At 56.4% G+C, this 24,523-nt stretch overlaps 1 protein-coding gene and 2 long non-coding RNA genes across 4 annotated transcripts in view; 2 read left to right on the top strand and 1 right to left on the bottom strand.

The window, feature by feature from the left end:
- The window catches only part of LOC116823303 (uncharacterized), a 703,657-nt gene that overhangs the window by 395,353 nt on the left and 283,781 nt on the right, over positions 1-24,523 (top strand). The gene's annotated exons all lie outside the window — the stretch shown is intronic.
- The window catches only part of LOC142047449 (uncharacterized), a 123,772-nt gene that overhangs the window by 82,224 nt on the left and 17,025 nt on the right, over positions 1-24,523 (bottom strand). The window lies entirely within an intron of this gene.
- LOC142047438 (uncharacterized) lies at positions 5,622-7,402 on the top strand. 2 transcript variants are annotated; one of them, XR_012656702.1, is made up of 2 exons: positions 5,622-5,714; positions 6,123-7,402. It is a non-coding gene; the product is annotated as an uncharacterized LOC142047438 (long non-coding RNA). The 2 variants fall into 2 exon arrangements; XR_012656701.1 differs by having other exon boundaries at positions 6,084-7,402.

Below are 24,523 nucleotides of genomic sequence, written 5' to 3'. Positions count from 1 at the left end.
CCCAAGCCTTACCTAGGCGGTGGGGTCGGAGTGAGATGTTGCAGAGTGTAAAACTGCTGAGCCAAAGGCTGCGTCATCTCTGGACTGCTGAACCAGGGCATAGTGAGAGGCGAAGGTATGCACCGAGGACCAGGTGGCTGCGCAACATATCTCGTGGATGGGCACATGAGCCAGGAAAGCAGCAGATGAGGCTTGAGCCCTAGTAGAGTGGGCAGTTAGGTGGCTCAATGGAACATGAGCCAAGTCATAACAGGTGCAGATGCACGATGTCACTCAGGATGAAATCCTCTGTGAGGAAATGGGTAGGCCCTTCATACGCTCTGCCACCGCGACGAAGAGTTGGGGGGTTCTGCAGAAGGGCTTTGTCCGCTCGATATAAAAAGCGAGTGGTCTACGGACATCCAGGGAGTGCAGTTGTTGCTCCCTGCGTGAGGAATGTGGCTTCGGGAAGAAGACCAGAAGGAAGATCTCCTGGTTTACATGGAAGGCCGATACCACTTTGGGGGGAGAGGCTGGGTGTGGTCGCAACTGTGTTCGTATATGGAGGGTCCGCCGTGAGCACCCGGAGCTCGGAAACTCGTCTTGCCGATGTGATGGCCACGAGGAAAGCGGTTTTCCAGGACAGGTAGAGAAGGGAGCTTGCTAATGGCTCGAATGGAGCTGACATAAGTCTGGTAAGAACCAGATTGAGGTCCCAGGTTGGGGTGGGGCGGCGTACCTGGGGGTATAGGCGCTCCAAGCCCTTGAGTGGAAGGTAGAGATGGCCGCCAAGTGCACCCTCAAAGATGATACCGCTAGGCGCTGTTGTTTAAGGGACCAGAGGTAGTCCAAGATGGTGGGGATGTGGATCTCGATGGGAAGAACGTTGTGCTCTGCACACCAGCATGTGAAACGCTTCCATTTGGCCAGATACGTTGCTCTAGTAGAAGGTTTTCTGCTACCCAGGAGTACCTGTTGCACTGGGATAGAGCAACGCAACTCAGACTGGGTCAACCACTCAGGAGCCATGCCGTGAGTTGGAGGGTCTGTAGGTCTATGTGATGCAGTTTGCCATGGTCCTGAGTTATCAGGTCCAGGTGCAGAGGTAGTGGGATAGGGTCCGCTATTGAGAGGTCTAGCAACATGGTGTACCGGTGCTGCCTGGGCCACGCTGGAGCAATCATGATCAAGCGGGCTCTGTCTCTGCGTACTTTCAGCAGGACCTTGGGGACGAGTGGGAATGGTGGAAAGGCATATAGCAGGTGAGTTGTCCACGGTATGAGGAAAGCGTCCGCTATCGAACCCTGTGAGAGGCCTTGAAAGGAACAGAACATCTGGCATTTCCTGTTCTCGTGGGATGCGAAGAGGTCTACACGGGGAAATCCCCACTTCTGGAAGACCGAAAGAATAACGTCCGGGCGAAGCGACCACTCGTGAGAAAGGAAAGATCTGCTGAGGCGATCCGCCAGAGTGTTCCAAACCCCTGGGAGAAAGGATGCTATGAGGTCTATAGAGTGGGTTATGCAAAAGACTCTAGAGTTGTAAGGCCTCGTGGCAAAGGGTCGAGGACCTTGTCCTGCTCTGTTTGTTTATATAGTACATGGCTGTCGTGGTGTTGGTGAATATTGATACACAACGGCCTTGCAGGTGCTGTTGGAACGCCTGGCAAGCAAGGCGAACTGCTCTCAGCTCCCAGATGTTGATATGCAAGGCCAGTTCCTGAGATAACCAAAGGCCTTGAGTGTGTAGATGCCCAAGGTGGGCACCCCAGCCAAGAGACGATGCGTCCGTCATCAGGGACACAGAGGGCTGAGGCGGATGGAACGGCAGCCCTGCACACACCCGGGAGGGGGTCAGCCACCATTCGAAGGAGCCTAGGATGTTTGGGGGAATGGTGACGATCATGTCTATGGCATCCCTGCCTGGTCAGTATACTGAGTTGAGCCACGATTGGAGGGAACGGAGCTGCAGTCTGGCGTATTTCGTCACAAACGCCATATGACCCAGGAGAGCGAGGCAAGTGCGAACCGTAGTCAACAGAGCAGCTTGCAGACTCTGGATGATGGCCACCATTGCCTGGAAACAGGGCAGCGGTAAGCAGGCCCTGGCGAGGTTGGAGTCCAGGGTGGCGCCAATGAAGTCTATCCTCTGAGTGGGAATCAGAGTGGATTTTTCTGCATTGATCATTAGGCCTAGATGTAGGAAAAGGTCCTTGACAATGCCGACGTGATGGCTCACTTGTGCCTCGGAGGTCCCTTGGATGAGCCAGTCGTCTAGATACGGAAAAACGTACTCAGCGATGGTGGAAGTGGGTGGCGACTACAGCCATGTATTTCGTAAATACTCTTGGGGCTGTAGAGAGGCCGAACGGTAGGACGGTGAACTGAAAATGTTATCAGTTGACTATGAACTGGAGGAACCTCCTGTGAGGTGTGTAGATGGCTATGTGAAAATACACATCTTTCATGTCGAGGGCAGCATACCAGTCTCCATGATCCAGGGGTGGGATGATGGTCCCCAGGGATACCATACGGAACTTCAACTGTATCATATATCTGTTGAGTTGCCACAGATCCAGGATAGGTCTGAGACCCCCTTTTGCCTTGGGGATTAGAAAGTAGCGGGAGTAAAACCCCGTGCCCCATTCGTGTTCCGGTACCTCCTCTATGGCTCCTTTGGCAAGGAGCAACTGCACCTCCTGAAGTAGGAGCTGCTTGTGAGAGGGGTCCCTGAAGAGGGACGAGGAGGGGGAATGGAAGGGGGGGAGCATGAAATAAATTGGAGGTGGTACCCAAATTTCAGCATGTGTAAGACCCAGCGATCTGACGTTAGCTGGGACCATGCAGGGAGGAAAAGGGAGGGGCAGTTGGAGAAAGGAGGGAATGGATCCTTTGACGATAGTGGTATGACGCCCTTGGGCGCACCTTCAAAAGGAGGGTTTTGGCCCTGCGGAAGGTTTTGAGGGACCTTGGTTCTGGCCCCCTTGGTTGCCTGACTGCCTCCGGCGACCGGTTCTACCCCACTTTCTAGCAAAGTCCTGTCTCTGTCTGGGCTGAGGGTAAGGGCAGTGTGGCTGGGGGTGGAACGGCCTGCGCTGAGTCACTGGCATATGCGTGCCCAGCGAGCGCATAATGACCCTGTTATCTTTTAGGCTTTGCAGCATAGGTCTGTCTTATCTTAGAATAGACCTTGCCCTTCAAAGGGGAGGTCCTGGATCGTATGTTGGAGCTCCGGGGGAAGGCCTGAGACTTGCAGCCCTGAGATACGCCTCATAGTCACCCCGGAGGCTAAGGTCCTGGCCGCTGAGTCCGCGGCGTCCAGGGAAGCCTAGAGAGAAGCTCTAGCCACCTTTTTCCCCTCATCCAGGATGGCCGCAAACTCCTGGCGGGAGTCCTGCGGGAGCAACTCCTTAAATTTGTCCGCCACCGCCCAAGTATTATAATTATAGCGGCTAAGGAAGGCTTGTTGATTAGCCATGTGGAGTTGGAGTGCCCCTGCAGAATAGACATTACGGCCCAGTAAGTCTCTTGATTTCGGGACTGGAGCCTGCTGGCCATGGCGTTCCCTCTCGTTGACCAACTGGACAACAAGGGAGCAAGGAGGAGGATGGACATATAAGTATTCATAGCCCTTGGAGGGCACCATATATTTACGTTCCACTCTCTGGGCAGCAGGTGGGACAGAGGCCGGAGACTGCCAGGTCGTGTTGGCATTGGCCTGGATCGTCCCTATAAAGGGAAGGGCCACCCTCGTGGGGGCATCGGATGATAAAATGTCCACCACTGGATCCTCTACCTCCGGGACCTCCTCAACTTGCAAGTTCGTATTCTGCGCCACACGTCTGAGGAGGTCCTGATGGGCCCTCAGATCGATTGGTGGAGGGCCTACAGATGACATTCCAACTACCGCCTCATCAGGGGAGGAGGATGAGGAAAGACCCGGGACAAGCGGGTCAGTGGAGGGCTCCTCTTGGTGGACAGCCTCTGTCTCCCTTAGGATCTGGGAGTCCTGTGGCTGAACTGGCACTTCCTCTGAAGCAGAAGGAGGAGGGCAGCTTACAGTGGCTTCCGGCACCTGGTGCTCTGACGTGGCAGAGCGCGATGTTCCTGGATGCGCACCTTGGGCCTGATGATACGCCCAAGGTGTCCAGAATGCTTACTGTTGAGGTCCGTAGCCTGGGGCTCCTGGAATATTATAGCAGGCATGTCTGCGTCTCTGTCTTGGGCATACGCACTGTCTGTATGCGAGGACACGGACGGGTGCCGGGACGGCCAGGGAGGAGCTGACAGACCATGATCGGGGTCCCTTCCTGTCTCCGTTGGTGATCTCCTCGGTACCGGGAGTCATACCGGTGCCGAGAGTGAGACCGGGACCTGTGACCGGCGTAGTGCCGGGAGGTCGACCTGGATCTCGAAGGTCTGCGACGGGAATGACTGCGAGAGTCGCGGTGTCGGGATCGGTGCCGGGAGGTGGAGCGGTACCGAGAGTACTGGGGCTGAGACGTCGATCTATGCCGCGAGTACGACTGGTGCCGAATTGGCAAGTGGTGCCGGGACCGTGAACGTTGGTGAGACCGCAAACGGCGCCAGGACCTGGATTGTAACCGGTGCCAGTCTGCCGAACCGACTGAAGGTGGTCTCATTATGGCTGGCTTGCCTCTGGATTGTAATACCCGCACCGGCCGTGCCGGGGGTTGAGGCAGAACAGACTCCGTCATGGCTATAAGGTCCCTGGCTGCGGAGAATGCCTCTGGTGTAGAGGGGACCGTAAGCTCAACCCCAGGTCTCGACGGGGAGCTCTCGGGGACCGGAGCTGACGGCACTGCAGCAGTCGGTGCCACGGCAGGTGTCGGTGCCAGGAGGTCCGAACGAGGCTGCGTCTGCGGCGCCGAGGGCATCGAGGTAGTGGAGGACTTCGACCTCTTCTGCTTCAGAGAGAGGGAGCTGTGCCGAGCAGGGCCCTGTGCCGGAGATGGCCGGTGCCGCGGTGTCTTTGCGGTGCCGGCATGGTCCGGTGCCGGAGGAGCGCTACTAGCAGAGTGCTCAGCGCTCAGTGCCGAGGACGGAGGGTTCAAAGCTGCCTCCATGAGGAGATTCTTCAGGCAAAAGTCTTTCTCTTTCTTTGTCCTAGGTTTAAATGCCTTGCAAATACGGCACTTATCTGCAATGTGCGATTCCCTGAGGCACTTTAAACAAGAGTCATGGGGATCGCTTGTGGGCATCGGCTTATGACAGGCCGAGCACGGTTTGAATCCCGGGACCGGGACCGGTTGAGGGGAAGGGGCTAATGCCCAAACCCCGCTGAACTGTATACACTAACTATTTAAAAACTATCAAACTAACTATACTATATGTAAAACTAACTATATACAACAAAGATAGCGAAGAAAGGAGTAGTAGCTAGGGAAGTGGAGGTCAGCTAAGCTGCGCTCCACTGTTCCAACGACCGACACGGGCGGTAAGAAGGAACTGAGGAGCGGTCGGGTCGGCAGGGGTATATATCCGGCGCCATGGCGGCGCCACTCCAGGGGGTGACCCAGCCAACCCACCGGGAGTTGCTAGGGTAAAAATCTTCCAAAGAATGTGCACGCGGTGCACGCACACCTAACTGGAATGGATATGAGCAAACACTTGAAGAACCTGATGTGATCTCACAGCTGGAAAGAGGGAAAGAGCTGTGGGTCCCAGACCTCCAGGGCTGTGAGAAAGAGGTGCTTCCAAAAGCTGCCTTCCCTGGTGAGGACTTGGTTAAACCAGCTCAACTACTGTGTGGGAATGCAGGAAACATCTGAGATGCCCTACAAAGACCCTGTGAGCTCTCCAAGTTCAGGATTGTTCTCTGCAGATGTGCAATCATTATGGCACATGTCGGTCAGAATAGGAGGGAAGCCATGAATGACAACTGGCAGCAGGTTTCTCCCTGATCTCACTTTCTCCTGAGTGTTCTGGTGAGATGCAGACCAAAACTGATCCCTTCCTCTCTCCTCTGGGGAAGGTTTTGGAGAAAATCAGCTCCTAATAGGTTTGATCTCTCCCACACATCTTTTGGATTGTTCATCCCTTTTTCCGTTCCTCTCTCTGAGATTTTCTTTCTTTCCGGTGCAGGTAGTGATCTGTGTCTGGATTCTCTCTGTCTCTCAGCAGGTGATGGGATGGTGAGTCAAAATGAGGAGGAGAAACCCCATCAGGAAGATGCTGAGCAAGGAGAACCACATGGAACTTTATCAGGAAGATCCAAAGGGAATGTTTCCGGGAGTTGGGCACTCTCAGAAAAAACAGAAGCCTGTGAGACTCAGGGGAGGCCAGAGGGAAACTTTAATAGTCTTTCAGACCTTGTAACAAGCGACACAATCAACTTGGAAGAGAGACGCTACACATGCCATGAGTGCGGGAAAAGCTTCAATCAGAGCTCTGTCTTGATCACGCATCGTAGAATCCACACAAGGGAGATGCCCTACACAGTCTCTGAGTGCGCGAAAAGCTTCAATCAGCGCTCAAGCCTCATTAGACATCAGAAAATCCACATGAGAGAGAATTGTAATAAATCCCTTGACTAGGGTTGGCCAAAAATTTTTTAAAAAAAAAATCATATTTGCTAATTCCCACATAGTGATTTTTGCATCATCTTCACCATGATCTCCCAGCTCCACCAGATAAGCTGCCTGCTTCTGCCTTTTGCAGCTCATTCTTCTTCGGGGTCAGTCCTGTGATCTTTTCTATTAACTCCTTTCCTTTTGAGTCATAGGAGTGTGTGTCTCCCCAGCCAGGAATGTTCATCAGCTCCAGGTTGTGGGGAGAGAGAGGTTTGATTCCAACAAGCTACACTGAGGCAAAAACTACCTGTGCCTTCCATCCACTAGGACTGTATATGTCGTTGGCTGCTCAAGTTAGTGATCTTGATGTAAAAAGACAATTATAATTGTAGTGCAGATGCAGCCCAGGTGCAGTGGTTGGCATTAGCTTTCCCCTTGACCTGACCTAAACTCCATCACTTTTCCTAGTCTAAACAAACCCTGAGCATCACGGTTATACTGTTCCCCCATTTCAAAGCAATTCTTAGTCACTGAGTTCTCCCTTGGGGAACAAATTGTTTCATTCCCAGTTGCTCTGATGTTGCTTCAGGTTGTACTGGAGAGCAGATATTTTTATTATCATTTTCTGCACTTAAAATATATTGAATTATAACAAAGGGCAGGAACAGGGCAGGGATAGGGGAAAATGTCATTTCACCCATTGTAACAACAGACGTAGTTAGGGTAAGTCAGAGGGATTCCCTTATTCCCCATCGCTCTCCTCCTTCAATCCGTGCTAGAACCTAAGAATCCTTTTCCTTTCCCCAGTTGTGGGATGGGAGACTTCCAAAAGTGCTCCCTGTGCTATAGCACATGGCTAAGTTCAGAGAATAAACCCCAAATCTCCCCTGAGCTTTACTTTTTGAATTCTGTATTGCCGATTACTTCAAACCTGGGCATTGTGATTATTTACCAGTTTCTCTAGCACTGTTCCTACCACTGTTTCTGTAACATTTTTTGTTTTTTACGGGACAGGGTTGTTATTCCTTTGCCTAAGCCCAACCTGGAAGGCCAGGGTGTCTGTTTTCTCTGGCCCCTCCCCACAGACAAATCTGACATGGTTGAACCTGCCACGAGCAAAGAAAAAGCCCCACAGGTCACACACGCAAAGCAGATAGACACACACAAGACACAGAAGAAACTGAATTATTTGAGCTCTCAATATTTCCACTTTCCCACAGCATGTTAGTTCTGAAGGTGGTTCTAATTTGTTTATTTTCTTGGAACCAGAACTGGGGAAAGAGAACACTGGAGTCAGTGGAATTACAGCAGGACGGGATAAGTCTCATGATTCGTCACTAACCAAAGGCTTTGTAAACAGAGCGATAATGTTACTGAATGGTCTGGCTAACCCTGCAGTTTGAAACAATCAGCTCTATGGGTGGTAAATTGACAGAGGCTCTGCTGCTGTTCATGAAATAGCAGCTGTTGAAAGGTAATGTGCTTCTATTTCAATGCCTTGGAAGTACAGAAAACAATGATCTGTGTTAAAGGAAAGTTGCCATTTCTCAGAGCCCCAATTGCTATTGTGTGTGTACAGGAAGGTTTGAATGTGCAGCAGGTAGTTTGCTAAAACTTAGCTATTTTATGTGTGTGACAAGCTCCTGCTCACCTCCAGCAGAAGTTTCAGTCACATGCTATGGCAACTTACTGAATGTCAGAAAGCTTGGGGCCGGTCCTGCCTGTAGGATAGTGTTGAAGTCCCCGCCCAGGACCAGGCACTCGTGAGGCTCCAAGGAGCAGAGGAAGAATCACAGCCACTCCGGGGCCGATGTCGGGGCATAGATGTTCACAAGGTTGACCACGCGCCCCTCCATGCGGACCTGATGGTGCAGCAGGCGGCCCAGCACAGCCTCGGCGACCCCCAGCACCTTGGGCCATAGGTCGAGGGAGAACAGGGTAGCCACTCCAGCCTTGTGGGCTGTGAGATGGCTGAAGTAGACCCCGTCCTCCCTACTCCTTCCACCAGCTGGCTTCGGCGGCCAGATCCGTGTGGGTCTCCTGCAGGAAAACCACAGAGTACCCACCCCCAAAGGAAGGAGAGCACCTGGCTCCTGCAGAAACCCACCACCCTCGCCCCACCACCCTTGCCAACGCCCGCACGTAGGTCTCCACATGGGGTGAGGCGGGCACTAGGAGGCAGCGGATGCCGTGCTTCCTGGTTAAGGTGGGGAAGGGGCCCCAGCTGCCGTAGGTGGTAGTGGAGGCGGCAGTCGGGGGAGATGACATAACAGCAGGCAGGGGGGCCACCGCCACCTGGCCGTACGCCCTGGGGGCCTTGGGAGGGGCACCCGCAGAGCTGGTGGAGGGAACAGTGGGGAGGGGCCCCGCGGCCGGTGGCAGGGCCGAGGCAGTGGTGACATGCTCTGCCATGGAGGGCTTAGTCTTAGCGGGGCCCCTTCCCTTCTTGCCCTGGCCCTTCCTGCCGGCTGGGGGGCTCCCCCAGAATCGGAGGGGGCAAGGGACGTGGCAGCAGCAGAAGGCACCCCGTCGCCTGCCGGTGCCGCAGCGAGAGCGGTGGCAGGTGGTCCGGTAGCGGTGGAGACTAGGGGGGGTGTCAAGGGAGCAGGCGGAGGAGGGTGGACAGGGGTTGTCCCAGGGGTCCCACGCACCGCATCCCCTGCCATGATGAGTAGGGAGGGATGGAAACACCGGCGAAAGAACCGGGGGAGGGAAAACAGGCCAACCACTCCTCCCCGCTAGGCTTTGGGCAGGGGAGGAGGGTGCCAAAATGGGGGAACAGGGTAGATAAGCGGACTACCAAGGACTGGGGAGGGGCGGGTCAGTCACCGAAACTGGATTGAAATCCGACTCCTCTAGCTGCACTAGGGGAGGGGAGGGGTACAACAGCAATGGGGGGTGCAGTGCAATAGGGGCAAACTCAAACGGGGGAGAAGCACAAGCGCACCAAAGGGGGCATGGGTGTACAAGGGGAGGGGGGGCTGCAGAGGAGGGGAGCAACCAGGCTGGCAGTGGGGCAGAGGGACCAAGGGGCTGGTTTCAGGGCTGGGGCAGGACAAACAAAGCTGCAAATGGAGACGGGCGGGGCAGGCAAACTGAAGCTGGGTGGGGGGGTGCAAAAGGCTACGAGGGGCAAACGGGGCAGGCAACAAGGGGCAAAGCTATGGGGCCTGTTGCAGAAGGGAAGGGGTGGGGGCGGGGGGCGTGCACCCATGAGCACTTGTGCACAGTCAGTAGGTGGCTGGCTGCTGCTGGAGGCCCGAACGGTGGCAATAGGGTGTGGCAGGCCAGGCGAGCAGCTGAGTCCCAGAGGCAGGAACCGAGGCAGATGGTAAGTGGCCGGTGGGAGTCGGTGGGGGGACACAGATGGACCAGAGTCAGGCCCCACACCACACCCCCTGTGCCCCCACAGTCTACACCCCCACCACTAGAGCACAGTTAAAGAGTTACTCAGTCTTTGATGGCCCCCTCCACGGTGGTCTTCAGAGTCCTGTGCGCTCCACCTGCAGCCGGTGGTCTTCTCAGTCCTCTTCCTCCTCGAGGCTCCAGCAGCTCCCCAGGCAAACACAGCTCCAGCAGCAGCTCCTCCTCCGGCAACCCTGGTGGCCAGGCAGGAAGGACCCCTCACAGGTGGTAGCTGTTGTGGTGGTGGTGGTGGGGTCCTGGCTTTTCCCTCCAGAGGTGGAGGAGTGGGGGCTGGCCAGCAGGCCCCCCCACCCCTCTCTCAGCAGCAGGGGCAGCAAGCAGCAGCAGAAGTCCAGCAAAGGCACACTCCAGCCAGCAGCAGCAGCCCAGGAAGGGAGAAGGAGCTCCAGCCAACAGGGCAGCTAGAGAAGAGGATGAAAGCGCTCCAGCCAGCAGGGCAGCCCAAGCAGACAAAGCGCTGCTGGTATCTATTGGGTGTCTGGAAAGAGGTTGGGCGGAAGCCCGCCCAATGCTAAAGGATCCCCCCTGCCCAGCCTGAGGGGAGGATCTACAGGACCTCAGAACCCCACTGATTCCGGGGGACAACTAATAAGAGAACAGGGACAGGAGTGTGGTCAAAGGGTCATAAGAAGGGACCCTGACGGGAACACCGAGCAGAGAACCCCGGACAGCGCCCACTGCTCCTCGAAGGCATCAAGGGAGCCAGTGGACGCCGCCCAGAGGAACTCCACCCGGATACGTGAACAGACTAAGGATCGGAAACAAGCCCCACTGTCACCGGAGTCCCCATCGGCCAACCGTCTCTCCCTGGTTGCATAGATGGCCATTTTAGCCAGAGCGAGGAGGAGGTTGACCAGGAGGTCCCACGACTTTGTGGGGCCACAGATAGGGAGTGCATAGAGAAGGAGGTGAGGGGAAAAGTGCAGCAAGAAATGTGAGAGGATATTGGTGAGGAGCTGGTATAGGGGCTGCAATGTGGCACACTCTAAGTAAACGTGCGCCAGGGTCTCCCTCATACCGCAGAAGGGGCAGGTGTCTGGGATGGGTAAACCATGCCAAATACACGCCTGTGCTCATGGCTCCATGAAGGAGCCGCCAACTGATATTTCCAGCGGGCCTCGGGACCAGGGTAGAATAGACGCTGGCCCACCAGGGCTCCCCGCCCTCCAGAAGTGGCAGGAGGTTCCGCCACTTTGTATTGGGGCGGCACACGAGGGTGAGGAAGTGAAGGGTGTGGAGCACGAGCATGTAAAGTTGCTTCCTTGGCGCAGTTTGGAAATGTACCGGCTGCAGGTCGTGCAGGCGGCTTGCGGAGAAGGGGCGGGGGGGGCAGTCAGGTCCATGGGGCAGGGACCCGATGAAAAGGTCCGGAGGGCTCGGGGTGGTGGGTGGGCTGGGCATGCCCTCTGGCAGGACTTGGTTGAGGTAGGCCCGAGCAGCGGGTGGCATTGAGCGAGCGTCAGGGGATCCAGCCGGTCTCCGACCCTGGTAGCTTCCGCCAGGACTAACCTCTGGTGCATCGTGGGGGACTCTGCCACCTGCACATGGAGCTGGGGATTGTGGAGCAGGGGCTGCACGAGGAGATCTCCCCCTCGGTGGCCGCCACGGACCTGGTCACAGAGAATGGCTTCCAGGTCCGGAGGAGGTCCTGGTAGAAGACCAGCAGCCCGGAGAGGTCTCGCAGAAGACCCCTCGGTTCGAGATAAAGGAGCTGCCGGTCGTATCGGAGCCCTCGGAAGCGGCGCAGGAAGACGTGCGCCAGGGCTCTCCATGCCGGACTACCCGCACCATAAAGAAGCCTCTGCAGTGTCTGGAGGCAGAAGATATGGCCCTGAGTGCACAGGCACTTCAGGCCCTGCCCTCCCTCCTCCAGGGCAAGGTGATTACCCCTTCGGAGACCCAGTGCAGTCCTGGCCCAAAAGAACTCCAGAATCACCTTCCGGAGGTCAGCCAGGAAGCCGGCAGACCGGGGTGTTGAGCCAGGGTACCGAGCATACAGGACTAGTTTGATGAGCACCAGCATGCCCTCCTCGAAGATAAAAGCACTAAGGAGTCCCCCGTCATTTTTCTGGAGCTGCTTCCGCCACTTGCCCTGCATTACGTTGCCAGGTTCTCCGGCGGAGACGATGCATTGGCGCAAGGTAAACGCAGACATGTAGAGCAGCGGATCCGCTCGTCCACCGGATGGCCTGAACGTGGGGGGGGTTGGAGGGAGCTCGTCTTTGGCTACGGTCTGGTCCGCCGACCACAGGCCAGATGCTTTGATCCAGTTGACCAGGCGGAGGAGGCCGCGAGTACTCCGCCTGGCAAGCCTCCACCTTGTCCAAGTCGCTGGTCCTGGGACCACGAGGAGCACATCAATCGTGGCGTAAGCCTACGGACAGCCGCAGCTCGCAGCTCCAAGCACCAACCCCGAGTCAACCCTCCTTGCGTGAGAGGCAGAGAAGGCTGATGGGCCAGAGCGTACAGGGGGGGGGGGCTGGGCCCAAGATGTGGGGCCCCCTGCCGCGCTCCCGCGCCCAAAGGCTGCCGGCTCGGGTCAGGGTCCAGTTGACCTGACAGACACTCTGCGGAAGTCAGCACCTGGAGAAGAAGCCCAACAAACTGGGACCAAAGCCTCAACACTCTGCAGAGTTGCCAGGAGATACCCGTGGTCCACCCTGTCAAAACGCGCGTTCTCTGGATCAGGGACACGAGGCGAACGACGACATCCTGCAACCCAGAGCTCCAGGAGATCCCGTTACGCAATAGAGGTTATCCAAAGATCTACGGGCCCGGACGGTGTAGGTCTGGTCTGAGTGGATCACGTCCTCCAGCACGGCCCCCAGCCGCAGCGAGATGGCCTTGGCTACAATTTTGTAGTCCGTGCTGAGGAGCGAGACGGGACGCCAATTCCGTAAATCGCTGAGGTCCCCCTTCTTCGGCTGTACGGCGAGCATGGCTCGTCTGCACGAGAGAGGGAGGACCCCGCCCTGCAAGGACTCGGCCCAGAAGGTGACCAGGTCTGGGCCGAGGACGTCCCAGAACACACGGTAGAACTCCACGGTCAGCCTGTCCGTGCCCGGAGACTTGTTGGAGGGCATGCGACGGAGGGCGTCCGAGAACTCGGCCAGAGAGAGAGGCAGCTCTAGCTGGTCCCAGTCGCCTGTGCTGAGCATCGGGAGCCCGTCCCAAAGCACTCTGCGAGCAGCAGGATCAGTCGGATCCGGGGAGAAAAGGTGCGCGTAGAAGGTCCAGGCCCTCTCGCACATCTCCGCCGGATCACTGAGTGGGGTGCCGTCCTCTGCCAGAAGGCAGGTGACGTGCTTCTTGGCCCCCCTCTGTTTCTCCAGGGCATAGAAGAAGCGGGAGCTGCAATCCATCTCCTGAAGGAGGTGGATGCGGCAGTGAACAAAAGTGCCCCGAGCCCGATGGTCCTCAAGGACCCGGAGCTCCTCCCGCCTCTCCTGGCACACTCTGCAAAGGGATGGATCCTCGGGGCTGGCAGCCAGACACCTCTCCAGCTCTAAGACCTCCCGTTCCAACTGCCTCATCGCCGCATCCCTCCATCGGCTGGCACCCAGGGTGTAGTTACGGCAGAAGAGCCGGGCGCGCACCTTCTCCACATCCCACCAGCGCCACGCCAAGGGAAAGGCACGCTGCTGCCCTCGCCAGGCCAGCCAAAACCCCCGGAAGGATGCCGCGAAGCCCGCATCCTCCAGCAAGCTGTTTTTGAAGTGCCAATAGGCCGACCTCGGCCTCTCCGCACTGAGAGAGGCCTTCACGGTGACGAGGTGGTGATCCAAAAAAGGGGCCGGATGCTGGAGGACTGGGCCCATGAAAGGTGGAAGCGCAACATGTAGATACGGTCCAACTGGGAGCGGCACGACCGATGGGCCCCCACCCGGACATAGGTGAACGTGGAGACATCGTCCGGGTGGTGGTCGCGCCAGACGTCCACCAGGGAGTAATGGTTGATGATCTCCCGGAGGACGTCCGTGGCGGCTGGGCTCCGCTCGGTCCCCGAGTGGTCCTGCTCCTCTAGGATGATGTTGAAGTCCCCGCCCAGGACCAGGCACTCACGAGGATCCAAGGAGCCGAGGAAGGCGGACGCCTGCTGATAGAACGGCAGCCGCTCCGGGGCCGATGTTGGGGCATAGGCTGCCCACGAGGTTGACCACGAGCCCCTCCATGCAGACCCAGAGGTGCAGCAGGCAGCCCGGCACAGCCTCAGCAAACCCCAGCACCTCGGGCCGTAGGTCGGGGGAGAACAGGGTAGCCAATCCAGCCCTACGGGTTGTGAGATGGCTGAAGTAGACCCCGTCGCCCCACTCCAGCTGCCAGCTGGCTTCGGTGGCTGGATCCGTGTGGGTCTCCTGCAGGAAAACCACAGAGTACTCCCCCTCCCTAAGGAAGGAGAGCACCTGGCTCCTGCGGAAACCCACCCTACAGCTCTGGGTGTTCAATGTGGCAAAAGTGATGAGTGCCACCATGAGGAGGGCTGGGGGGGATCCTCAGCACCAGGGGTGCTCGTGGCCCCCTTTGGGCCGCACAGCAAACCGTGACCCACCCCGAAGGTGAGCAAGGAGTCACGGAGGCTGCAGACCCGGTGGTAAGCTGCGGCACCCTGCTTCCCAGTCCTTTTGCCCTCCCCCATGAGGGCCCTCGCGGCCCGGAGGATCTGGTAGAAATCCCCCCAGCGCTGGAGAGCAAGCGCTACCTTGTTGCAGGAGCCCTTGACGTCTTCCAGGAACTCCTGCAGCTCCTCTCACAGCTTATGGGGGGGTGGGGTCACTGGCCTCCAGTGACCTACCGGTGGGGCCTCTGGCACAGCCCCGTGGCCCCCAGGGACGGCCAGGCAAGGGGCGGACCCGCAACTTGGCGCCTGATGGGCCAGCACCACATGGTCCGCCTCAGAGCCTGGCTCAATGGGGGCCAGCGGAGGGAAGAGTGCAGCCCGTAGGGGGTCGGGACTGTGAAACATAAAGGCCGCTCCCTGGGGGTCACCTTCTGGGAAAGGGAAGGAGACAGCCCCAGGGGCGACAATAACATTGTGGGAGGTGGAGGGGACAGGGACGGGGTCATGAGTAAGGGCAGGGCTGGGGTCAGGAACAGGATTGGGAGGAGGGACAGAGATGGGACCCTGGGCCGCAGGAGCTGAACTCTCAGGAGGCGGCTCCTAGTGGCCAGGCACTGGGGGTTTGAGGGGAGGGAGAGGGTCCCCGGTGACACCGGGCTCAGGCTCAACCGCAGGTAGGGCAGCCTCAGCGATGAGGGACGCAGAACCCTCAGTGGGGCCCCCGCCCAGGAAGGAAACCGGTTGCCCCGCGCCACCACGGGATACCCCTGGCGGCTCACCTCCCGGCCGCAAGGCACCGGCCATCGCCTCAACAGGCTCAGTGGCCATCAGTGAGGTGCCATCCGCAGCTGGGCAGGTGGAAGAGTCCAGGGGGCTCCCGGAGGCGGGAGTGGATGCAGCAGTCGGGGCGAAGGAACACGGGGAGGGGGAATCCGGGGTGAGGTCAGCTAGGTCGAGGCCCGCTGACAGAGGGTCGTCCTCCCCCTGGGTAACTGGGGTCAGACCCAGGGCCACGATCTCAAAAATGGAGGGGAGCTCACCTCCCACGACCCCAGGGTCGTCCCCACTCGCACCCGAGGTGACGCTCACCGCGGGTGTTGTAGGGGGCACAGGTGGCATGGGAATAGGAGGGGCCTGTGCTGGGGCCTCTGCCAGGAGGGACTGCAGAGGAGGGATGGTGGTACCCTCTAGTGCTGCCACTTCTTCCCCAGCTGGAACTGGCATACGGACCGATCCCATGGGCATGGCGGAAGGCTCGGTGTCTGCGGCCCCCTCCTGGTCTTACAGGGGGGCTTCCGCATCAGATGGCGCGAGCGGAGTCCGAGCCATCCGCTTGCCCCGCCTACCCTGTACTAGGGTCCAGCCCTCCATGGCGTCACCTGCGGGCCGGTCAACAGGGGTTGAGTCAGAGGGCGGGGATGGTGGTTCACGGACTTGGAGAGCTACCGGTGGTACAACTGGAGAAAGGAAAGATTCCCCCTGGGGAGAGCCCTCTCCCACGCCCGGCGGTACCCCTGCCGCACCCTCCTCCACAGGCCCCGCCAGAGCGCAGGCAGCGGAGGCGAGACCCGCCCGCTCACCCGAGCGCACTGGAGGAGGTCCCCCTGCGGCCTGAGCAGGAGCAGTGATGGATTGAGGAGGAGGAGGAGGAGGGGCGGCCCTGGGCACCGGGCGGCCAGGGGCGCCGGTGATGACGGGACCGGCACCCTGCCGGGGTTAGGGGTCCCGGGCGCTCCTCCGAGCCAGGCCAAGGGGCAGTCCCTCCAGACGTGCCCCGTCGCCTGGCAGAAGTAATACCGGGCCTCCCCCGTAGAATAGTGCACCCGGTAATGGGCCCCCTGATAGGGGACCAGGAAGGACCCCTCGAGCGCCTCTCCGCCACGCTCTGCCGGTGGAACGAGAGGATGTGACGGAGGGCGGGGTCCTTGCAGCCCAAGGGGAGAGGGCTCACAACAGAGATGGGCTTCCCCAGAGTTGAGAGGCCAGGTAACAGGGCGGCATTGGGAAGGAAGGGAGGGACGGACGTCAGGACAACACGGACACCCAGGTCCTCCAGCGGCTCCATGGGAATGAACACGCCCCCCACTGCCAGGCTCTTCTCCACCACCTCCTGGGCGGCGGCCTCCAAGGCAAGGAAGAAGACCACCTTGCCATACATCCTGGAGGCCGCCACAATGGCCGTGGGCCCCACCACCCTTGCCAACACCCACACGTAGGTTTCCACGTGGGGGGAGGCGGGCACCAGGAGGCAACGGACGCCGTGCTTCCTGGTCAAGGTGGGGAAGGGGCCCTGGCTGCCATAGGTGGTAGGGGAGGCGGCGGTTGGGGGAGATGACGTAGCGGCGGTCAGGGGGGCCACCACCATCTGGGCATACGCCCTGGGGGCCGGGGGAGGGGCACCCGCAGAGCTGATGGAGGGAACAGCGGGGAGGGGCACTGTGGCCGGTGGCGGGGCCGCGGCAGAGGTGGCAGGCTCTGCCATGAAGGGCTTAGTCTTCTGAGCGGGGCCCTTCCCCTTCTTATTGCCCTGGGCCTTTCTGCCAGCTGGGGGGGCTCCCCCAGAATCAGAGGGGGCGAGGGACATGGAAGCAGTGGAGAGCATCCCATCGCCCGCCGCTGCCGGCACCTCAGCGGGAGCGGCGACAGGTGGTCCGGCAGCAGCGGTTGAGGCCGGGACTGGGGGGATTATGAGGGAAGCAGGTGGGGGAGGTGGGGGCAGCAGTTGCCCCAGGGCCCCACCTGCCGCATCTCCCACCATGGGGAGTAGAGAGGAAGGGGAAACACGGGAGGAAGGGAAGGGGGGGAACAGGTCAACCACTCCCCCCTGCTAGGTTGTGGACAGGGGAGGAGGGGCAGAGAAGGGGACTATCAAGGACTTGGGGGGGGCGGGGTCCAGTCACCAACAGGATCAAACTGCTCCTCTAGCTGCACTAGGGGAGGGAAGAGGTACAACAACAATTGGGGGGGGTGCAGTGCAAGAGGGGAAACTCAAACGGGGGAAGCACAAGCGCTCTGAAGGGGCATGGGCGCATGAGGGGAGGGGCTAAACAAGGTGAGGGGGCCGCAGGGGAAGGGAGCAACCAGGCTGGGAATGGGGCAGAGGGACCAAGGGGCTCGCTTCAGGGCTGGGGTGAGACAAACAATGCTGTATAGGGAGACGGGCAGGGCAGGCAAACAAACTTAAGCTAGCGGGGGCAAAAGGCTATGAAGGGCAAATGGGGCAGGCAACAAGGGGCAAAGCTAGGGGGCCTGTTGCAGAGGGGAAGAAGTCAGTCTATGAGCACTTGTGCAAAGGCAAAATGCTTGGCTGGCTGCTGCTGGAGGCCCAAACAGTGGCAATAGGGCATGGCAGGCCAGGCGAGCAGCTGAGTCCCAGAGGCAGGAACCGAGGCAGCTGGTAAGTGGCCGGTGGGAGTCGGCGGGGGGACACAGATGGACCAGAGTCAGGCCCCACACCACACCCCCTGTGCCCCCACAGTCTACACCCCCACCACTAGAGCACAGTTGAAGAGTCACTTAGTCCTTAATGGCCCCCTCCACGGTGGTCCTCAGAGTCCTGTGCGCTCCCCCAGCAGCCGGTGGTCGCCTCACTCCTCTTCCTCCTCAAGGCTCCAGCAGCTCCCCAGGCAAACTCAGCTCCAGCAGCAGCTCCTCCTCCGGCAACCCTGGTGGTCAGGCAGGAAGGACCCCTCACAGGTGGTAGCTGTTGTGGTAGTGGGGGGGGGGTCCTTGCTTCTCCCTCCAGAGGTGGAGGAGTGGAGGCTGGCCAGCAAGGCCCCCCTTCCCTCCCCTCCCTCAGCAGCAGCAGCAGTCCAGGAAGGGTGCACTCCAGCCAGCAGCAGCAGCCCAGGAAGGGAGAAGGAGCTCCAGCCAGCAAGGCAGCCAGAGAAGGGGGAGAGCCCTCCAGCCAGCAAGGCAGCCAGAGAAGGGGGAGAGCCCTCCAGCCAGCAGGGCAGCCCGAGGACACAGAGCGCTCCCGGTAGCGGGATGGTGACCCAGCTCCTGCCCTGAAGGGCTTGAAACAGCCCAGGAGAGGGCTGGGGCTGGGGCAAGAAGCCTAGGCTGATTGGGAAAAGTAGGCTCAGCTGTGGCCATGCCTCAATCAGGCCCAGCTGGACCCTATAAGAGGCTGTGAGCCAGAAGCCCAGTCAGTCTCCCTCTGCTTGTAGTGAGAGAGGGTCCTGGCTGCAGGGACCGAAGCAAGACATCTAGCTTGGGAGCAGGGCTGGGGAAGGGCCAGAGGAGCTGGGAGCTCTGGCCTGGAAAGCCCCAGGCTGCAGGCCTGACTATAGGCTGAATAGGTGCAGGATTGCAATGGGGCAGCCCATGGGGAAGCAGAGGTGGCAGGTCCAAACCCTTTTGCCTGTGATGAGTGGCTCATACTGCAGTCTGCCCTAGTGAATGGGGGCTAGATGAAGAATAGGCAGTAGCCAAGACTGAGGTGAAGTGGGGAGAGTGAATGGGGGTTCCCCTGGGAGGGGGAGACCCAGAACTGTGGGAGTACTGCCAGGGTAAAAGGGGCACTCGGGTCCTGGGAGGGACAGGGGGCCAGCTGCGGTAAGGCAGATCACCAGCTCTGAAGTCTGGAGAGCTAATTCCCAAGATGACCAGCAGGAGGTGCTGCCAGGTGAGTCTGCCCCTGCTTACATTGGGGAAGAATGAACATGGTTTTTGTAAAGGAAAATCGTACCTCACGAATCTACTATAATTCTTTGAGGGAGTCAACAAGCATGTGGATAAAGGTGGTCCCGTGGATATAGTATACTTAGATTTTCATAAAACCTTTGACAAGGTCTCTCCCCAAAGGCTCTGAAGCAAAATGGGATAAGATGGACGGTCCTCTCTGGGATAGGTAACTGGTTCAAAGGCAAGAAAGAAAGGGTCTGACTTTCAGAATGGAGAGAGGTAAATATTAGTGTCCCCCTGGGGTCTGTACTGGGACCAGCACTGTTCAACATACTCCTAAGTGATCTGGAAAAAGGGGTAACAGTGAGGTGGCAACATTTGCAGATGATACAAACCAACTCAAGTTAGTTACGTCCAAAAGAGAGTGCAAAGTGTGACAAAGGGATCTCACCAAACAGAGTGACTGGGCAGCAAAAAGGCAGATGAAATTTAATGTGAATCAATGCAAAGTGATGCACATGGGAAAACATGATCCCAACTCTACATCTGAACTGATGGGGGCTAAATTAGCTCTTACAATTTAAGAAAGAGATCTTGGAGTCACTGTGGATACTTCTCTGAAACATCTATTCAATGTGCATTGGCATCAAAAAAGCAAACAAAATATTGGGAAGTCATTAGGAAAGGGATGGCTAGCAAGACAGAAATATAATATTGCCTGTCTATAAATCTATGGTGTGCCCACATCTTGAATACTGGAGCTGGTCCCCCATCTCAAAAAAAATATTGGAATTGGGAAAGGTACAGAAAAAGGCAACCAAAATGATTAGGGGTCTGGAACAGCTTCCATGTGAGGTGAGATTAATAAGACTGAGGGGAGTTTTCAGCTTGGAAAAGAGATGACTAAGGAGGGACTAGGATAGAGGTCTATAAAATGATGAGAGGTTTGGATAAGGTAAATAAGGAAGTATCAGAGGGGTAGCCATGTTAGTCCGGATCTGTAAGGAAATGCTATTTACTCCTCATAACACAAGAACTAAGGGTCACCCGATGAATAGACAGCAGGTTTAAAACCTACCAAAGGAGGTATTTCTTCACCCAACACACAGTCAACCTGGGGAAACTTTGCCAGAGGATGCTGTGAGAGCCAAGACTGTAACAGGGTCCACCAAAGAACTAGGTAAGTTGATGGAGGACAGGTCCATCATTGGCTATTAGCCAGGATGGGCAGGGATACAAAACCATGCTCTTGAAGTGTCCCTAGCCTCTGTTTGCTAGAAGCTGGGAATGGGCGACGGGATGGATTGCTTGATGATTCCCTGTTCTGTCGATTCCCTCGCGGGCACCTGGCATTGGCCACTGTGGGAGGATAGGATTCTGGGCTGGCTGGACCATTGGTCTGATCCAGTGTGGCTGTTCTTATGACCAACAGAGGCCAGTCCCCACCAGCAATATTTATAATTGGTGCACTGAAAGGGCTCACTTTCCAAAGCTGACCAAAATGATCAGTGAAAGTGTTTTGGAGAAAAACACTAAACAGAACAATGTAAATGAAAATTGGGAGCTATTGTTTAAGGAGCTTGTTAGATGGGGCATAAGCCACGTTGCATAATTAGCTGAGCTTGCAATGTCTTTCCACTCAACTCACTGACATTTCTCCGTCTGCGAATCTAGTACCCATTTTAAAATCTAGATCCAATCAATTTCAACACGTCAGGGAAGATTCTAGGCATCAATGATCTGATCATTGGGTTGATGGAGGTAAACAAGATATTCCCATAAGGCTCCCTCCCTCCCTCTTCCCAAGAGCCACCCTCATCCTCTCTGCCCTTTCAGCTCCCGCATCCTCTGCAAACTTTCGAAGACAGACGCCTCGTGATGGCCTTTGCTCGTGGGGATGTCGCCTAGTGGTCAGGGTTTTGGTCCCTCGGGACGGGAGGGTGCAGCAGATGGCAGGGGAGCCAAGGGCTTCCCATGGGCTCTGACCCAGGCCACTCTGAGAGCAACACTTCCTACCACCCTGCTATTGTCTAAAGTTTGCAGTTTATCACTGGAAGCTCTGACAGGTGTCAGCTCACTACTTGGCCCCTCTTCTCGGCCGGGTATGGCATGGCAACTCTCTCCTTGGGGGTGGCAGCTGTCTCTGTTACACTGACAAATCCGGGTAGGTGACTTGTCAGTGGGTGAGATTGAACTGGGAACTCAGGAGCTTAGGGCATGGGCCTCTACAGCATGAACTAAAAGCCACCTGGCTGCCAGCTAAGACTGTAGAAAAGACTCATTTTATCTCTCCCTCTAAGTGATCTTGGTGCCACTAGCTGGGACACACCACCACACCTTGGAGGTGTGTGGGTTACGTACTTCCCCTAGCTGAGGAAGCGCATCCTGAGCTTCGGAGCATTCCCAGTTGTAATCCCGGATGACCCCTGTAACAATTGGCCTCTGGAAGGACACTGCTGAGAGTGTCAATTCAGGACAAATTGCTTGGAGCAGGGCAGTCACAGCCCGAGGCTGGGTGCCCTTTACTATTATTAAAGCACGTCACACCAGCCATGCAGAGAGGACTTCACTTTTACCCCACTGGCTAATTGGACGTCATAGAATCAATTCCCTCAGCTATTCCGGTTCCCTTCTATCACCACCAGCCCCGCTCCTTATGTGGATGAATGGTTATGAAAACCAATTCCCCAGTAAAAGAAAAAAGGTTCTCTCAAAGGACCCCAAAGGATCAAGCCCCAAATGCAGGTCAATAGATGAGTCAGATCTTACCCACAAATCACGCTCTTGCAAATCCTTTAGCACCTAGAATCTAAAGGTTTATTCATAAAAAGTAAGAAATATAGATGAGAGTTAAAATTGTTAAAGGAATCAATTACGTCCAGTAATGGCAAAGTTCTTGGTTCAGGCTTGTAGCAGTGATGGAATAAATTGCACGTTCAAATCAAATCTCTGGAGTCCGTCCACAACTGGGATGGGTCATTCAGTCCTTTTTACAGAGCTTCAGTTTGTAGCAAAGTCCTCCAGAAGTATGAAGCAGGACTGGAGATGAGATGGAGACGAGGCATCAACCTTTTATAGTCTCTTGCCATGTGGTCTTTGCTTTCTTTGTCCCTAGGACACTCTATTCAGCACGTGGTACAGAAAAACCTTAGAATTCTGTCCATAGGCAGGTCCCTGCATACCTTGCTGAGTCACAAGGCGTATCTGCCTTCTTTTAATGGTTCGATTTAGAGCTGATGGTCCTTAGTGGGCCATCAAGGAGGCTAGGCAGAACTGACACCAACCTGTCTGGTGTGTTTCCCCGAAGCAGAGCACAAGTTTGAAATACGGGCAGCATATAGCCAATATTCATAACGTCAACTACAAAAAATGATAGACATCTAGAGATAGCATAATTATAATCAGCCAATCAGAACCTCCACATAGACCCCTTACACGACAACCTTTCTACAATATTGGCTGCAAATACAGAACAGTGGTCGCAATGGTGATCTGTACAGTTACAGATTATGCCAGTAACGTCACAGGAGGTGACACGGCATCAGTGAGACTGGGGATTTGGCTCCACTTGCAGGTGTACAGCGCTAGGAGTTAAAGCTGTCTTCGTACAGCTGTGTAGGGAAAGCGCTGCAGTGTGTTCACATTGACAGCTACCAGAGCTGCAGTGTGCCCACATTTGCAGTGGTGTTGGGAGTGGTGCTTTATGGGCAGCTATCCCACAGAGCACCTCTTCCCATTCTGGTGCCGTGGGTTGTGGGATGGGTGTGGAGTGTGCGGGTCATTCTGGTTCCTGTCCCAACGCCCTGTGATGCATCGCTTCACATCCCAGCAAACCCTGTTTTTCTGTCCATATTTGGCGTCATCTGGCATCTTTCAACGTTTTCTGTGCAGCGCAATTCTGTGTTCCGTTTCGGTCTGCGGGAAATGGAGCCCAAACTGCTGAGGAGTATGCTGACGAGTCTTGCCAGCACATCACTTTTGGCAGTTGAGCTATTCCTTAAGATCCAAAGTGACAGTGAGGAGTCCAACAAAGATAGCAAGTCACGTAACACGTACAAAAAGAAATTGCTTGTGGCATTCAGACATGCTCAGCACTGTGCAATGTCGCTTTGGGCTCGGGAAACAAGCACTGAGTGGTGGGATCATATCATCATGGAAGTCTGGGATGATGAGCAGTGGCTGCAGAACTTTCGGATGAGAAAAGCCACTTTCATGGAACTGTGTGAGGAGCTCGCCCCCACCCTGCGGTGCGAGGACACGAGATTGAGATCTGCCCTGTCAGTGGAGAAGCGGGTGACTATTGCAATCTGGAAGCTGGCAACTCCAGACAGCTACTGATCGGTCGCAAACCAGTTTGGAGTGGGAATGTCGACCGTTGGAATAGTGGTGATGCAAGTTTGCAGGGCCATTAATCGCATCCTGCTAAGAAGAACCGTGACTCTGGGGAACGTGCAGGACATTCTGGATGGCTTTGCACAAATGGGTTTCCCTAACTGTGGAGGGGCAATAGATGGGACGCATATTCCTATTCTGGCACCACCCCACCTGGCATCCGAGTACGTTAATCGGAAGGGGTATTTCTCTATGGTTCTCCAGGCGCTTGTGGATCACCGTGGGCGTTTCACTGACATTTACACAGGATGGCCTGGAAAGGTGCATGATGCACGCATCTTTCGGAACAGTGGCCTGTTCAGGAAGCTGCAGGCAGGGACTTTTTTCCCAGACCGTAAGATCACAGTTGGGGATGTCGAAATGCCCATTGTGATCCTTGGAGACCCCGCTTACCCGTTAATGCCTTGGCTCATGAAACCGTATACAGGGAAGCTTGACAGGAGCAAGGACCGGTTCAACTACAGGCTGAGCTGGTGCCGAATGACTGTGGAGTGTGCTTTTGGCTGTTTTAAAGGGGCGCTGGTGATCTCTGTATGGGAATCTGGACTTGGGGGAAAGCAGCATCCCTGCAGTTATATCCGTGTGCTGTACCGTGTAATATTTGTGAAGGGAAGGGTGAAACATTCAGTCAGGCATGGACCTCCGAGATTCAATGCCTGGAGGCTGCATTTGCACAGCCAGAGAGCAGGGCTACTAGAGCAGCCCAGCACAGGGCTGCAAGGATTAGGGATGCCTAGAGGGAGGAATTTGAGACTGAAAGCCAACAGTAATGTTTGGTGCCTTGCACGGGAGTGAAGTGCAGTGGTTACAATGTTAGGAGGAATCTGTTTTTCTTAAGCTGATTTGCAGTGCCTGTTTCTTTCTTGGGCTAAGGTATCTAACTTTACGCAATAATAAAGACTGTTTTCAAAGCCAAGAATTCATTTATTGAGAAGAAAATTACTTTATTGAAAGACACACAACTTTTTGGGACTCTGAAAGGGCAGAAGGGTGGGGTGGGGAACTGTACA

Source organism: Chelonoidis abingdonii, chromosome 11 (assembly GCF_003597395.2).
Source record: "Chelonoidis abingdonii isolate Lonesome George chromosome 11, CheloAbing_2.0, whole genome shotgun sequence".
Lineage (NCBI taxonomy): Eukaryota > Metazoa > Chordata > Testudines > Testudinidae > Chelonoidis > Chelonoidis abingdonii.
This window is presented reverse-complemented; position numbering and strand designations above follow the sequence as displayed.